We start from the raw sequence: 13,089 nt of genomic DNA on the forward strand, positions 1-13,089 counted from the left end.
GCACCGCTCCGATCTCTTGAGTTCACCTTCATCGGCGTCCGCACGCCCACCTACCGAATCAAGTGCCAATAGGACCAAGGGGCACGACGATTCCACGGGACAAGGACAATAACCATGGGTCGGTCACGACCTTGGTCCATGTCCTGGCCATTGGTAAGCCACCAGATCCCCCTCCGGCTATTGCAATTTCTTCACCCTATCTGTCACCCCCTCCCACGATAACCGCTACCGCTAACCCCACCGCTACTGGCCGCCTGCCCAAGCTCGATTTCCCCCACTTTGATGGCGACAATCCTCGTGTCTAGCGCTCACACTGTGAAAAATAGTTTGCCGTGTATGAGGTCCCTGAGTCCCTTTGGATTTCAGTCGCCGAAATGCATCTAGATTGGCCCGGGACTCGCTGGTTCCAATCCATCTAGCCCCAATTGCCTAACTGTAACTGGTCTACCTTTTGCCGCTAGCTGCACGACCGTTTTGATAAGGACCAAAAAAATTACTCAGTCACAAACTTTTCCATATCCGCCAAGCCAATACAGTTGCTGAGTATGTCGAACAATTCACTGAATTGGTCAACGAGCTTGCTGCCTACTCCTCCAATACCGATCCTATGTATTTTACCATGAGATTCATTGATGGCCTCCGAGTCGATATCAAATCAATCATGTTGGTTTTGCGCACCCACAATTTGGATACTACTTGCATCGTTGCACTGTTGCAGGAAGAGGCCGGAGGTTCCTCATCTGTGCAGAATTCTCGCCATTGTGATTGTCTCCATCTCTCAAGGCGCTTCCTCCTCCACCATCCAAGCTAGCGTTGCCCCTACATCCACCTCCTCGCATCAACAAGTCGGCTTCCTCTCCGTAGCCATCAATAACTCCCGATACTTCATCTTCGACGGCCAAGCTATCTGCTATGAAAGCATATTGTCGGGCTATGGGTTTATGTTACAAATGCAACGCCAAATGGAGCCCAACCACAAGTGTGCACTAGAGGTCCTTCATGCAATTGACACTCTCTAGGATTCATTCTCATCTGAAGATTCATTGGTCGATTCTTCTCTCGGGTCGGCATCACCTGAGCATTTGTTTCTAGCTGTTTCCAAGTCCGCTATGACAGGTGCTCTAGCTGCCCGTGCAGTGTGTCTACAAGGCCATCTTCAGGATATTCGAGTGGAATTCTTGATTGACTCAGACAACTCTTCTCCGTTCATCAATGAGTCCTTGGTACCTCTCTTGCACAACATTTAGACTTTTTTCGGTTTCTAGCTCGGTGCAAGTGGCTAGGGGTGGCATGTTGTCTAGCCCATTGGTGTTGCAGCAAGTGCCTTGGACAATGGATGACTACACTTTTCACTCTGATTTTTGGGTGCTCTCCCTAACGGCTTTTCATGCTGTTGACTCTCTGGGATTCATTCTCATCTAAAGATTCATTGGTCGATTCTTCTCTTGGGTCGGCATCACCTGAGTATTTGTTCCTGGCTATTTCCATGTTCGCTATGGCATGTGCTCTAGCTGCCCACACAATGTGTTTACAAGGCCATCTTTTGGACATTCCAGTGGAATTGTTGATTGACTCAGGCAGCTCTTCTTCGTTCATCAATGAGTTCTTGGTACCTCTCTTGCACAACATTCAGACTTTTCCAGTTTCTAGCTCGGTGCAAGTGGCTAGGGGTGGCATGTTGTCTAGCCCATTGGTGTTGCAGCAAGTGCCTTGGACAATGGATGACTACACTTTTCACTCTAATTTTTGGGTGCTCTCCCTAACGGCTTTTGATGTGGTGATCGGCATGGATTGGGTCGAAGCTTACAGTCGAATGCAGATTAGACGCTTGTTCTTTGCCCAAGAAACACATGAATGTCTCCCGGTAAGACCCATCGGGGAGACACACGATGGGGGTGTTTTAGGATCGCAAGACCACCTAGAACACCAATAAATCCTATTGGGAGAGACGCTGGACAGTAAGGGGGTTGGAAGAGATAAGGTAGAAGATAAAAGGTAATGTATTTGTTTTTTGATGATTCAATGTTAGATACCTCAATCGGCCATGCACCTCATATTTATATATGAAGTAGGGGTGGTGTCATCTAGTCAGAAAACAAACGTGATACTATTTTCTTGTTGTTTCATATAGTTTTGTTTAGATTTGACTAAAACAATCTTAAATGGGCGTGGGTCCAATTTCATACGTACTCCCTTCGTCCCATGAAAAGAGTCTCTATAACTTTCTCAAATTTGTTAAAAATATTAGCAACATTTTGTGGCAGAACCGCCTAATCTAATGCCTCCTAGGAGTACTCGTCTTTCATTAGACACTAAGTACCCAAGGAAGAACACTAAATTACTTGGTTCCGTCGGGCACACCCCATGGGAGAACTCGAAAATCCACATTTTTTTCATCAGGATCACAAATGAGAGAATAAAGCTTACAACATTCTTAAACCATTTCTTACATCGCTTTAAATACAACATCAGAGTATAATATGTATTGTTATAATCAGCGGAATATAATCATAGTATCAGAGTTATGAACAAGTTAAGTTAACAGCGGAATATAAACATGTTATCAGAATTATAGTGGAAATAAATATATATTCACGACATGATGAAGCATTGTTATATAAATTATGACAACAGATTATAAACTTTTATTTATAAAAATATTTAGTGAGAGTTATAATTAAGGCTATGATCGTAGCGTAAAGGAAATCCTCTATGAGCCCACTAGGAGGAATCCACACACAAAGGTCAGCTCTAGCCTCCACTTGTCACCTACAACAGGGGGAAATAAAACCCTGAGTACTCAATTGTACTCAGCAAGACTTACCCGACGGGAGGAAAGAAAAGACTCCAAGGATATGCAAGGCTATCTGGCTTATAGGTTTATTGCATCTGCAGGGAGCATTACTAAGTGTGCACCCTTATATTTGATTTTTATTAACAGCCACATTAATTTATTATCTAACCATTCTATGTAAGCACCTATACTACTTTCAAGCAGGTGGTAAGCAATCAAAATTTCCTTTTTCCATCTTTTATCTTCCAGTTCTTACTACGGTGCTAGACCGTCGACAAGCGGTACCGAATCGCCCGGTGATTCGTGAATCAATGCCCCTAGCTGGGTATCCCGAAAACACATGCATTGTTTGTACCCCAGGCATAAGCAGGACCAACCCACTACCCTCCTATCACGGGGTCTAGGTCCCCGTCCAAACTGGGACTCCAAGCCCCCGCCCTGAGTCCCGGACTCAGTGCGGTGCAAGGACCTCCTAACCCAAAAACCACCATGACAGTCGGTCCGAAAAGAGCCGAAACCCATGACAAGAGAGTAACAAGTCTTCCAAGCGCCCATACCCAAGTATGTGCTCGGGATAATAAGTCTATGACTTACCTAGAGTCTTATGCAATGGCCGATCCTTAACCGACACAGAAAGGAAAAGCAGTGTAACCAAGCTATGTCCCGTGGTCGTAGGATACAACCTCTTACACCCATCAATACCCAAAACATATCCCTGTCCGATCACCATTTTTTCTTTTCACCATTTATATTTTTCAAGTGATAATAATACAGTAATATATTTTCTATCTCTCGCGAGTGACAGGCAATCACTCGACTTCTACCGGAGTCCTGTAGCATAGCAATCTATACGATCCTGTCATACTAGTAAGACTCATAGGATAAGGATATATATATGCAGATGTGTTTCATTCAACTCATTAAAACTTAATGCTGAAATATAATTTAAAGTGTATAAAAATAGGGGTTATGCACCGGAGCTTGTCTGGGTAAAATATAATCAGAAGTTAGCTTTCCATCATGGCGACACGATCTCCAAAAGCCACATTTCTCCAGCAACAGTGACTCATAAAATACGATTTACGCCACTCAAGTTAACGAGTTAGTTCTAACGACGACCGTACTTCGGCTATATATCCATGTTGTCGAATAAAGCGTTATTTCCCAACAAATATTTTTGTTATACAACCCAAGTTGTTTCTTTATTTTATTCTATCGATTTAATCTTTATTCGAAATAGGACATCATTATCTATCTCGCAAACTAATTATTCTAGAGCTACAAAAATTACTGTGAGCAGCTAATAATATTAGTAATTTACTATAAAATTTTTAGAGTCAATACTATCACTGATTTCTCACAGAAATTCCTACAAGTTCACCTTTTAACAATATTAAGCATGTTAAAATAATTAGAGCAATCCTAAAAATATACAGAACCTATGCGAACGAAATACACTATTATGTAGATTATGATTTTGGGAACTCAACAAAACTAGTTTGGCATTTTTATGATTTTTCTATATTTTATTATCAATTTCCAAGAATTATGATGCTTGCTGAAATTAACAAAACACCGAAAAAGGAAAGCAACCTAGGCGGATGAGGCGTGCGCTGGCGTGAGTGGCCCAGTCGCGGGCGGCGGCAGGCTAGCAGTGTGAGCAGGCCAGTCGACGCGCGAACGAGCGTGACCTGAGGCCCAGGCGGGAGCGGCCCAGCTAGCCAGGCTGGCGGCCCCCCGGCGCGCACGTGGCAGCGGCCCAAGGCCGACTGCGGCCCACGCAGCCAAGGCCCAGAGGGTGCACGCCACATATGCAAAAAGAACCCTATAGTTTTACCAAATTGATCCATAGTCCAACATACACTGTTTATCTGAGTATAGCTGTTCGCATCTGGACCCAAAGAAAGGTTCTATTTCCATTTCTCACCTTCCCTTTCTTCCCTAAACATAGAGCACGGAGCAATCCGCCAGCCCATGCGGTGGTCCGTCGGTGGTTAGGGCGAGCTGCCCGGCCGCACGATAAGGCGGCGTCCGACTACACCCACGTGACAGCGACGTTGCGGCAATAGAGGGGGGGGGGAGCGAGGTGTAGGCTCCTAGGCACTGGCAGACCTAGCGCACACCTGGCTGGGCAGTGCCATGGAGGCAGAGCCCCGTGGCAGCGGCAGCAGCAGGGCGAGCTAGGCGGATGGCGTCGGGGGTGGCCACTGCGGCTCGCGAGCGCATACAAGGAGACAGCTGATGGCGCAACAGGCATGACTAGAGGCGGCAGGGTGCTACGGGGCAACACGGGCCCAGGCGCGCTCTCATGCGAGAGAGGGAAAAGGAAAACCGACGACTGACGAGAGGAGGCGCGGCAACGGCAGCAGAGGTGCGGCCCGGCGCGGACGACGGTGGAGGGGTGCCAGGAAGGGGTAGCGCCATGGAGCAACCGTACCAGCACGGGCCGTGGAGCTCACGTGCATAGGAGGTGGGGGCGGGGGCGTCAGTGACGGCGACATGGTGGCTCAAGCGACTGTGGCGATGGCCGAGCACAGAGGTGGAGCAGTGTGGACGCCAGGGTACCGAGCGGGCACGGCACGGCGGGGAAGGCACAACGGCGGCGGAGCAGGGAGCTTTCGCAGGGCTTGACGTTCGGGCCAGCAACATCGGCGTAGGAGCAAGCAGAGAGAGGAAAAGCAAAGAACGAATCGACAATCTTTCTACAGAGCGTTCCTAGGCAAGACCGCGAGAAAACATGCGCACATGGCCTACTACGTTCGCCCCGTACGGCAGCAGTATCAAGCAGAGAAGAGACAAGCAAGGCAGACAACGACATTCATTGCAGCAGAGATGATGTGATGAAACAGGCAGTCAAACGGTGGTTGCTAGGTACTGAACTATTTCAGTACGGGAGTTGACCCAATCTTCACGTCAGTAGGTCATGATCAAGATAACTTGCAACAAGGCAGTGGAAATAAAAGGGTAACTTGCTGAAGAACAGCGGAGTAACTAGCTTTATACCTGGCCAAGGTTGGATGCGACCAGACGACGGGGAGAGAGACACCAAGACCATGAAGACTTTGACTCGATCTCCGAACGACCGCAGAACCACAACCGGAGCTAATCCACACAAGGCGGGGCAGCCGTACTGGAACCCGCAAAGCACGAACTAGTGGATCCCAGAGGAATTTCTTCACAAGTCCAGAAAGAACAAGGAAGAACAAGGGTTTGAGTAAACACTCGGCAGCTCGGCTGCAATATCACTAGAATTATCAAATCATCAAAAGGTGTTTTTCTAGTAGCCTCGAGGTGGTATTTATACTACGAGAAGTCTCTTAAGATAGATGTGAACTGAAGAAACCACGTTGGGAAGGTGGAAGGTCAACTGGCTAGAGCTTTTATGAGGTGGTCTTCAGTTCCCGCGCGTCTTCTGGGCTTCTGTGCAGTCTTTATTATTTTGGTCATAACTCCTTTAGTTTTGCACGGGATCTTTAGCTTCATGTAGACTATTGAGCTTCGAAGTAGTCTTCACTAAAACTAGTCAGACACCATGCTGGATTGACTCAAACGTAGCTCTTCTCTCTAATCCATCCTTGATGTATCCTTGTCTTCCTTCTCGGAGAACCTGAGTAATAACAACATGCATGACTTAGGTAGCTCGAAATTACCATCAATGTTTAATTGGAATTCACAAAGTAGCGCGTGCACCTCTTGTTGTATCTTTTTGGTGCGACTACAAGTGATTGGTCCAGTAGGGACTTGGAGTGGTGTATCAGCCGGTGAGGTGGTCGGAGAGCTCGCCGAGGTGGTCGGAGAGGTTGCCGAGGTGGTCGGAGAGCTCACCGAGGTGGTCGGAGAGATCGCCGAGGTCCCCAATGCTGGCGTGGTCACATCATCCTCCCCCCTTGAAAAAGAGTCGTCCTCGACTCTTTCAATCCAAAGAATGAAGATAGGTCGGACACATTAAAATTGGTACTCACACCATAAGTACTAGGCAGATCAATTTCATAAGCATTGTCGTTGATCTTGCATAGCACTTTGAATGGACCATCAGCTCGGGTGTGCAACTTGCTTTTGCGGGTAGCTCGAAATTACCATCAATGTTTAATTGGAATTCACAAAGTAGCGCGTGCACCTCTTGTTGTATCTTTTTGGTGCGACTATGAGTGATTGGTCCAGTAGGGACTTGGAGTGGTGTATCAGCTGGTGAGGTGGTTGGAGAGCTCACCGAGGTGGTCAGAGAGGTCGCCGAGGTGGTCGGAGGGGTCACCGAGGTGGTCAGAGAGATCGCCGAGGTGGTCGGAGAGCTCGCCGAGGTGGTCGGAGAGATCGCCGAGGTCCCCGACGCTGGCGTGGTCACATCATCCTCCCCCCTTGAAAAAGAGTCGTCCTCGACTCTTCCAATCCAAAGAATGAAGATAGGTCGGCCACATTAAAATTGGTACTCACACCATAAGTACTAGGCAGATCAATTTCATAAGCATTGTCGTTGATCTTGCATAGCACTTTGAATGGACCATCAGCTCGGGTGTGCAACTTGCTTTTGCGTTGTTTAGGAAATCTGTCCTTACGTAGATGCACCCAAACCAAGTCTCCTGGTTCAAATAACACCTTCCTTCGACCTTTATTAGCGTGCTTCTCATACATCCTTCTCATCTTTTCAATGTTTGTCCGAGCTCGATCATGAAGGTTCTTGACAAACTCGGCTCGCTCGCTTGCATCGAAGTTTACACGTTCCTGCATAGGTAAAGGCAAAAGATCTATGGGAGCAGTGGGTTTAAACCCATATACAATTTCAAATGGACAAAATTTAGTGGTCGAGTGTACTGCCCTATTGTATGCAAACTCGACATGTGGCAAACTTTCTTCCCAAAGTTTCAAGTTCTTCTTGAGGATAGCTCGCAGTAGCATTGATAGAGTACGATTCACAACTTCAGTTTGTCCATCCGTTTGTGGATGACACGTCGTAGAGAACAGCAACCGTGTTCCAAGTTTCCCCCACAAAGTTTTCCAAAAGTAACTAAAAAACTTGGTGTCACGATCAGAAACAATAGTTCGTGGCACCCCATGTAGTCGTACAATTTCTTTGAAAAACAATTCAGCGATATGTGAAGCATCATCGCTCTTGTGGCATGGGATAAAATGTGTCATTTTGCTAAAACGATCAACCACAACAAAGATGGAATCCCTTCCCCGCTTGGTTCAAGGTAAACCAAGAACAAAATCCATGGAGATATCTTCCCAAGGCACACTAGGGATAGGCAGAGGAGTGTATAATCCATGAGGATTCACACGAGACTTAGCTTTGTGGCATGATTCGCAGCGAAGAACATGTCTCTCTACATCTCTTCTCATCTTTGGCCAAAAGAAGTGGTCGGTAAGGACTTGTTCTATCTTCTTGGCGCCAAAATGGCCCATGAGTCCTCCTGCGTGGGCTTCCTGCATAAGTAAAATTCGAACAGAGCAATCTGGAATACATAGTTTGTTAGCTCGAAACAAAAACCCATCATGCACATGAAAGTTTTTCCATCCTTTGCCATCTCGACACTTGGAATATGGTTCAGCAAAATATGAATCAGTTGTATATAAACCTTTTATGCTTTCTAATCCAAGAATCTTAGTGTCAAGTTGGGTTAGCAAAGTGTGACGTCGAGACAACGCATCTGCTACAACATTCTCTTTTCCTTTCTTGTACTTGACAATATAGGGAAATGATTCAATGAATTCACACCATTTTGCATGTCTTCTATTCAGTTTCAGTTGTCCTTTAAGGTGTTTCAATGATTCATGATCTAAATGTATCACAAATTCTTTAGGAAAAAGATAATGTTGCCAAGTTTCCAGACTCCGAACAAGAGCATATAATTCTTTATCATAAACTAAATAATTTAGAGTTGGACCACTTAGCTTTTCACTGAAGTATGCAATTGGCCTTTGTCCTTGCATGAGCACACCTCCAATCCCAACTCCACTTGCATCACATTCTATTTCAAATGACTTACCAAAATCTAGGAGTGCAAGGACTGGGGCTGTTGTTAACTTCATCTTCAATTCTTCAAATGCCTTCTGTTGTGCTTCTCCCCACTTGAAAAGCACTTCTTTCTTTGTCAGCTCATTGATTGGTGCAGCAATAGTGCTGAAATCTTTCACGAACCGCCGATAGAAACCAGCAAGTCCAAGGAAGCTTCTTACTTGGCTCACGTTCTATGGAGGCATCCAGTCCCGGACAGCTTGATCTTTTCTTCATCTACCTCCACTCCTTGTCCTGTAACAACAAATCCAAGAAAGACTACCTTGTCGGTGCAAAAGGTGCACTTTTCAAGGTTAGCATACAATTTCTATTCACGTAGGACAGCAAGCACACATTGGATATGTTCAACATATTCATCAATAGACTTGCTGTAAATTAAGATGTCATCAAAATAAACGACCACAAACTTGCCAATGAAAGCTCTAAGCACATGATTCATCAATCTCATAAATGTACTTGGTGCATTGGTTAACCCGAAAGGCATTACCAGCCATTCATACAACCCAAATTTTGTTTTAAAGGCTGTTTTCCATTCATCTCCTTCTCTCATGCGAATCTGGTGGTATCCACTTCTTAAATCAATTTTAGTGAATATGATAGCACCACTAAGTTCATCAAGCATATCATCTAACCGAGGGATGGGGTGTCTATACCTTATGGTAATGTTATTTATTGCTCAACAATCCACACACATCTGCCAAGATCCATCTTTCTTAGGCACTAAAAGGATAGGAACAGCACAAGATGATAGACTTTCTTGTACGTACCCTTTTCTCATCAATTCTTCCACTTGTCGCTGAATCTCCTTGGTTTCTTCTAGGTTGGCGCGGTAGGCAGCACGGTTTGGGAGTGAAGCACCGGTCACAAGATCAATTTGATGTTTGATTCCTCTCTTAGGTGGTAGCCCTGGTGGCACTTCATCTGGAAAGACATCCTCATATTCCTGTAACACATCAAAGACAACACTTGGCAGGGTAGAGGGTAAGTTGTTAGTAGAAAGAAGAATGTCCTTGTATAGGAGTACGAAGAATAGGGCATTGTGTTCACTCAATTCTTTTAGATCCCCTTTCCTAGCCATCATAACTAAACCCTCTTTTCCCGATGTCTTGGTTCTTTGAGGCTGTGGGGTTTTATTTGGCTTTGGAATCTCTTCCTCACTATTTTTGTGGGTCACTCGTAGGTGGTTCTCGCTCTCTCGCTGTTTTCTTTTCAAATCATCTCTCACAATCTCCTCCGATGACAAGGGAAGCAAAGTGATGCGCTCTCCTTTGTACATGAGAACAATCTTGTTGGCGTGACCACAAATCTGAGCATCTCGGTCATACAACCAAGGTCTTCCTAACAGCAATTGGCATGCTTCCATTGGAACCACATCACACTCCACATGATCATTGTACCACCCAATGGAGAAGGGAACGGTCACAATATTTGTTACACGCAGCGCACCACAATCATTTAACCATTGCATCTTGTATGGAGAAGGGTGGCGCCGCTGTTTCAGTTCCAATCTTTCAACTAATTCTCGACTTGCAATATTATTGCAGCTGCCATTGTCAATAATGATTTGACACAACTTGTCCTTGATCATGCCCCGGGTGTGAAAAAGATTGTGCCGCTGATTATTCTCTTCTTGGACAGCAGTAACACTAAGCACTCAGTGAGAAATGAAGCAATTGTTGTCTCCATTATCAGCTTGAATTTCATCACCTTTATCTTGCATAATTTCTTCATCATATATTGGAGCTTCTTCCTCAGGTTTGCTTTTAGATTCCCATTCACCTTGCTCATTTATAATCATGGTCCTTCGACTAGGACATTGAGCAACAATATGTCCTCGACCTTGGTACTTGTGACAAATAATGCCTCGGGTATGGGAAGAAGAAGAAGCAGCTGATGCAATAGAAGGGGTTGCTGTGCTTGCAGCAGGACGTCGCTGTTCTTGCTGAACTACAGGTGAAGAAGCAATAGAAACCGTGGTCTTTGCAGCACCAATGGATGGAGAAGGCCTAGTAGAAACTCCTTGTGATCTTCCCCACCAATAAAGGTACCAGACTGCTGCCGACGCCATGGGGCTAAAATTGATTGGCTCCCATAAGACCTTCTTCGTCCCTCTTGCTGAATTTTTCTCTTGGTGCGCATAGTTTGATCAACAAGGTCTTGCAAATTATGATATGGAAATATCTCAACAAAACCTGAAATTTCTTCATTGAGACCATTCAAAAATCTTGCCATTTTTGACTCTTCATCTTCTCTAATTCCAGATCTCACCAAGAGTAACTCCATCTCCTTGAAGTAGTCATCAACAGATTTTGATCCTTGTCTCAATGTTTGTAACCTATTGCGGAGGTCACACTGATAGCTTGATGGCACAAAGCGTCTTCTCATCACTCTCTTCATCTCAGCCCATGTGTTGATATGATCACGTCCCAACACACGTTGATTTTCTTGAACTTGGTTCCACCATATGAGAGCGTAACCTAAAAACTCAACAGAAGCAAGGTTGACACGCCTCTGATCAGAAAGATTGTGCACTCTAAAAATCTGATCACATTGCTCCTCCCATTCAAGATAAGCATCAGCATTTTCTTTCCCTAAAAATTTTGGAACACTCAACTTTACATGAGCAATGCTATCCGGATCATCTCTATTGCGATGACCACGATGATTTTCCCCATCAGGACTAGCACCACGCCGATGTTCATGTGGCTGTCCAAAACGCCCATGGTGACCAAAAGGATTTTCATTATCATCAAATACCGCCTCATACTCATCATGAACCTCATCTTCATCTTCAAATCGTACACGACGTCCATGTGCACGACGACCACCACGCTGATTATCAAAACCAGCACGGTGACCACCACCATGTCCTCCATGGCCATCGCTGAAGCGATCAAATCCATGGCCAAAACCAGAATTCTCATCACCAGACTCCTCCCGGTGATTTTCTTCATGACGACGATGTGATCCTCGGCCTCCCTCCGCAGGAAGACGAGCATCAAGCATCCTTTCCATTGCCTCCACCAGCGAGTTTGCCATGTGGCGCACCTCAGCCCGTGTGATAGGGGGCTCCCCATCTCCATGGTTTCCACCATGAATACTCGAATTGGATCTTGCCATGTTAGACTAGTTGCAAGAAAAAGTGGAATAGGTAAATTTGTGAAAACACTCGATCTCACCTTTTACTTACCCAAGTTCTTTCCTGATCTCAAGGACCGTGACAGTGCTGGTGTGGCAGCTTCAACGGAGGTGGTAGAGAGGTCGTAAGGATTACAAATCGAACGTCCTGGTTTAGGTTTTTGGTGGAGCTATAGGTGGCTAACAAGGAGGGCTACGGTACTGCCAACCGAGTGGTTTGATGTGCTCAAAGATACGACATTGCTGCTAACAAGATCACCACCAACTCAAATATGTAATCTAAAATTTTCAGCAATACACAGCAACACAGATCCTTCAAATTCTTTTCACTTCTCTCGCTTTTTTTTTGAAACTAATCTTTCTTTCTTCCTTTTTTTGATCTATTTTTTTATAACACCAACAGCGGTAACGAACGACACAACTCAATTTTTATATAAACGGTGGTGACTAGCAACTTGATGAACACAAAACACAACGTAACAGTACCGCGAAATGGTTATAGGTTTTTTTTGTGTGGCTTTGGACTATAGGATATGATAAAAACACAAATATATGAAGTAGATTAAACAAGGATAACGATGTGGATGACGGCAAGACCTACCGTGTCAATACGAAGCTCTGATACCAGATGATAGGTACTGAACTATTTTAGTACGGGAGTTGGCACGATCTTCACGTCAGTAGGTCATGATCAAGATAACTTGCAACAAGGCAGTGGAAATAAAAGGGTAACTTGCTGAAGAACAGCGGTATAACTAGCTTTATACCTGGCCAAGGTTGGATGCGACCAGGCGATGGGGAGAGAGACATCGAGACCACGAAGACTTCGACTCGATCTCCGAACGACCGCAGAACCACAACCGGAGCTAATCCACACAAGGCGGGGCAGCCGTACTGGAACCCGCAAAGCACGAACTAGTGGATCCCAGAGGAATCTCTTCACAAGTCCAGGAAGAACAAGGGTTTGAGTAAACACTCGGCAGCTCGGCTGCAATATCACTGGAATTATCAAATCATTAAAAGGTGTTTTCTAGTAGCCTCGAGGTGATATTTATACTACGAGAAGTCTCTTAAGATAGATGTGAACTGAAGAAACCACGTTGGGAAGGTGGAAGGTCAACTGGCTAGAGCTTTTATGAGGTGG

This window comes from Miscanthus floridulus, chromosome 16, assembly GCF_019320115.1.
Source record: "Miscanthus floridulus cultivar M001 chromosome 16, ASM1932011v1, whole genome shotgun sequence".
NCBI classification, from domain to species: Eukaryota; Viridiplantae; Streptophyta; class Magnoliopsida; order Poales; family Poaceae; genus Miscanthus; species Miscanthus floridulus.